Genomic DNA, 5,201 nt, shown 5'->3' on the forward strand with positions numbered 1-5,201 from the left:
TTTAATATATATATATAAACATGGAAAAGTTCGGGTCACTACATGTACTGCGGCTATGTTTGCTGCAAGGAAAACACAGAAGTCTTCCTCGCTAATGTTCAAATTCTGACGAGTCGTCGGTGCCATTTCCTTTAAAAATAGCCCAAAAGAATTAAGTTAATCATATAGAATATTAAGAGTAGACAATAGTATTTCGTAGCATAATATGAAGTCATTTATAAAAGCTTTTTCTTCATAACAGCGTTTTATAGTTTTAATTCGGGTAGTACCTACCCGTTAAGTTCATACTTAGTAGCTAATATACCATTCAACTACTATAATTCTATATGAAAAACTGATTATAATAATATTTCGCGTTCAAACTTTTATACAAAAATTTACAAACTTATAATACCGCTATTATACATATAGCATGAAATATAGCACACAATCACTTTGATACAAAATAGTTGTGACAACAATCCTAGTTAATACGCAAGTTGTTCAGCAAAGGCAATAAAAACACGTAATTCATAAGTCCAGAAATAAGTCATGCATTCTGGTTTTACTAAGACTACTTCCCATCCTTGGTCTTGTGGAAAATAACCGTTATGACCATTGGCACGGCAGCATGTTGTAACGTCGTCAAAATGACGAGGGTTTCGTAATACCCAACAGCCCCGTAATAATCTAAAAACCTTGTTTCTCACCCCAACTACTGAATCCGTCACTTGTGAGAATGTTTTATTTAACAGTCGTAATTCGATGTTCTTTTTCTCACTTTGGTGAGAAGCTAAAATCACTAACCCGTAAGCATAACATGCTTCTTGATGTTGCATGTTAGAAGCTCTTTCTAACTCACGAACTCCTAGGTTGGGATATGTTGAGTCAAAATCGGTTCTCAACCCGTAACAAAAAATTGTATTTGGGTTCCCCGCATTTAACGCTTTAAAAAAAACACGGCGTAACTTACGGTCTCCCCAATGTGATATACCCCATCTTTTAAATGAAAGCCTTTTATAAACTAAGGCATGTCTGGAAAGTTCATCAAATGTTCTACACACTAATTTCGCCATAAATAATTGTGCCAACGAATTCTGACCAACTTTAGACAAGATTTCATCAATCATGTCCCCGGATAGGTCTTCTAAAATTTTTGGTTGTCTATCCTTAACATCCATTTTTGTTTTTATACTGTAAAAATAGACGAGGGTTAGATTCGTAAAAGATAATTATCAAATAATACAAGCAATTTTTACATAAAATAAGAAAAATACAAACACATTTATTTTACATATTTTACACCTCATGATTACAACTCTTTATTCCGACTCACTAGTTTCTTCTTCTTCGGACCTGTTTCGTTTTGCTAATTTTCTAGGGATATATGATGTTCCTCTAATACGAGCCGTTGTTTTCACAAATGGTTTAGAAAAACCTGGTGGCTTAGAGGTTCCCGGGTTATTGTTACAACTTAAGAAATACGGGTGTTAACGATACATATAAAGTTCATCGGGGTTGGAATCAGGTTTCTCTATTTTGATGCCCTTTCCCTTATTATTTTTTTTTTGCTTTTTCAAATTGGGTCGAGGTAATTTCTATAACATCATCGGAATCCTCATCGGGATCTAATTCATCAGAAAATTGGTAATCTTCCCTATATTTTGTTTCCTCGGCGGAAACACCATTGACCATTATTAACTTTGGTCCATTGTTTGAGGATTTTCTTTTATTTATCTGTTTTTCTGTGGTTCCTAATATTTCCTCCTCTGGAACCTCTTCTTCCGATTCCTCTTCTTCTGGTTCCTCCTCTTCCGGTTCCTCTTCTTCCGGTTCCTCTTCTTCCAGTTCCTCTTCGAGAATTTGTGAATCTTCCCAAAATATATTCGACTCTTCATTATTATTAGGTGAGTCGATGGGATTTGTACTAGAGGTAGACATCTATCACACAATATCAAACACGTTAAGAGATTATTATATCACATAATATTTACATGTTAATAATATATAGTTTCCAACAAAAAGTGTTAAGCAATCGTTTTTAAAGAAAACACGGTCGAAGTCCAGACTCACTAATGCATCCTAACAAACTCGGTTAGACACACACTAATGCAATTTCTGGTTCTCTAAGACCAACGCTTGGATACCAACTGAAATGTCCCGTTCATATAGATTATAAACGTTCCATATTAATTGATTTTGTCGCGAGGTTTTGACCTCTATATGAGATATTTTTCAAAGACTGCATTCATTTTTAAAACAATCATAACTTCTATTTTATCGATAAAGGTTTAAAAAGCATTACATAGATTATCAAATAATGATAATCTAAAATATACCGTTTTCACCCGACCATTACATAATGGTTTACAATAAAAATTTATTACATCGAAATAAGTTTCTTGAATGCAGTTTTTACACAATATCATACAAGCATGGACTCCAAATCCTGTCCTTATTTTAGTATGCAACAGCGGAAGCTCTTAATAATCAACTGAGAATAAACATGCTTAAAACGTCAACAAAAATTTTCAGCCCGTATGCATCATGAAAACATACTTATTATCATTCACGACCTTTCCACTCAAATTTTGGGACAAAATTTCTTTAACGGGTAGGTACTGTGACAACCCAGAAATTTCCAACCAAATTTAAACTTTAATCTTTATATGTTTCCAACACGATAAGCAATATTTGTAAAGTTAAATTTCAAGAATTTTAAACTATGTTCATACATTCATTCAACCTCGACCAAGTTCCAACGATTCACGAACCATTAAACGAATATGATTATATATGTATATGTGTATATATATTATAACTTGAAACGTAAATAAAATATTAGATTAAATACTTTATATGATTGTATCTGTTTCAAAATGTTTATCAATGGAATTAGAAGATAAGATCAAATGATTGAATTATCAGATATATTGAATTATGATTACAAGTCTCTGTTGAAAGGCCCACATTGATTTGAGAAATCTTTCCATTTTAACAATATTCGGAAAATGGTAAAGTGATTTATAAATAAGAACAAATTGTCAATCATTGAGAACTAGACAAAGGATAGTGGAAGATTGAATCTCATAAAGACTCGATTGATCTATTTAGTTTCAAACGTACAAAAACATTTTCAGTTTAAAAAGAACCTTATTATTAAAACGTATAAAACTTTTAAAAATATCTAGAACCACTTTTGACAACTCATTACTTAACTAGTATGATAAAGATAACGATATTTTTATTTTATTTTATTAAATATATATAACGATTTAAATTAATATTATATATATTTATACGCGTATTATACGTACATAGTTTTATATTTTTACTATACTTAAACTTTACCTTTACTTTATTTTTACTTTACTTTAACTTTAATAATTCACTTTAATAATTCATGCTTTAATAATTCACTTTAATAATTCATACTTTAATAATTCACTTTAATAATTCATTTTAATAATTCATACTTTAATAATTCACTTTAATAATTCATACTTTAATAATTCACTTTAATAATTCATACTTTAATAATTCACTTTAATAATTCATACTTTAATAATTCACTTTAATAATTCAAAAATCTATTATAAATAGAATTCAATAGGTTTCATTATTTCATAGAAACTTGAAAATATTTTTCTCTAAACTCTCTCAATTGATTTAAATATATATTTACTCCGTATTATTTCAAGATATTATTAGTATACATAAAATATTACGACGGAGTGATGTCCGAGTGATTTCGAAATTGTTTTTCGAGTGGGATAGGATTAAGGAAATTATGGGTTATAGCTATGGAGGTGATTGAGTATGGTTCATGGGTATGCTCGTGAGGTCAATATAGTGTTTATCATTTCCGTTGCGTCTACGTACCTTTCCTGCAATATTGAATCTCAATATTGATACGTGAGTACTCATAATTTAACTTTTACATACTAATAGTGTATCCCTGACTAGTGCTCGAGTATTTAGGATTATGCATGCTTGTACTTTTGATATTGCCCTTAGACAGGTTAGGTTGAATCTTAAATTAGTTATACTTGCGGTTGAGATAAGGTATAAGATATGCATGTCCTTGGAAAGCTAGCGAAAAATTAAGAACTTTTCCTTTAGATATCGAATGGTTTCGATGAACGGATTAGAAGTTATAATCAATTGAATTTTTGATATTTTTATTAAAAATGATTATTATTATCATCGTTTTTATCATCGTTCTAGTTTTATCTTATTATTATCATTATTATTATATTTATCAATAAAAGAGATTTATCATTAAAAATTGTTATTTTTTATTATTATTACTATCGTTATTATCGTTAAAGTTATAATTAGTATTATTATTATTATCCAATTATTATTATTATTATTATTATCCAATTATTATTATTATTATTAGTATTATTATTATTATTATTATTATTATTATTATCATTATTAATATATATATATATATATATCATTATTTAAAAATGGTTATTGTTATTGTTATTATTATTATTACTATATTATCATTAAGATAATTATTAGTATTATCGTTAATAATGTTATAGTAACTATCATTATTAATATTAGTGTAATTAAAACAAATATTTGTAACACCTAATTATTTTGATTACTATTATTATCATTATTATGAACACGATATAAAAGACGATTAAAAGCTATTAAACGAAACGATTAGGAAATAATGGGTAAGAGTATCATGATGAAATTAAAATATTATAAGATATTGATTTAGATAAAATTATCGTTCTTATTATTTTTATCATTACTATTATTATTAAAAGTATCATTAGTATTAAAACTATCATTTTAATAAAAATTATCATTTTAATAGAAATGTCATTGTTACTATAAAATATCATTAATATTATTATTATTTTAAATAGAATTATTATTTTAAAGATAATATTAAAAATTATCGTAAATATTAAAGTTATCATAATTAGAATTATCGTTTTATCATAATGTCATCTTAGTAATTATAAATATTGATATTTTTATAATAATAATTATTATTACAAAATAATACCACTTTTACTTACTATCATTATAAATATTATTTTATCAAATAAGTATGTGATACAAACATATTTTACTACGTGTAATAACTTACTTTAATAATACCTATCATATTATCTTTATGATATTAAATGAACCCTATAAATTTTATTACTTAATATATATAAAAGTATATTTTATTATATAAATTT

The sequence above is a fragment of the Rutidosis leptorrhynchoides genome, chromosome 5 (genome assembly GCF_046630445.1).
Source record: "Rutidosis leptorrhynchoides isolate AG116_Rl617_1_P2 chromosome 5, CSIRO_AGI_Rlap_v1, whole genome shotgun sequence".
Lineage (NCBI taxonomy): Eukaryota > Viridiplantae > Streptophyta > Magnoliopsida > Asterales > Asteraceae > Rutidosis > Rutidosis leptorrhynchoides.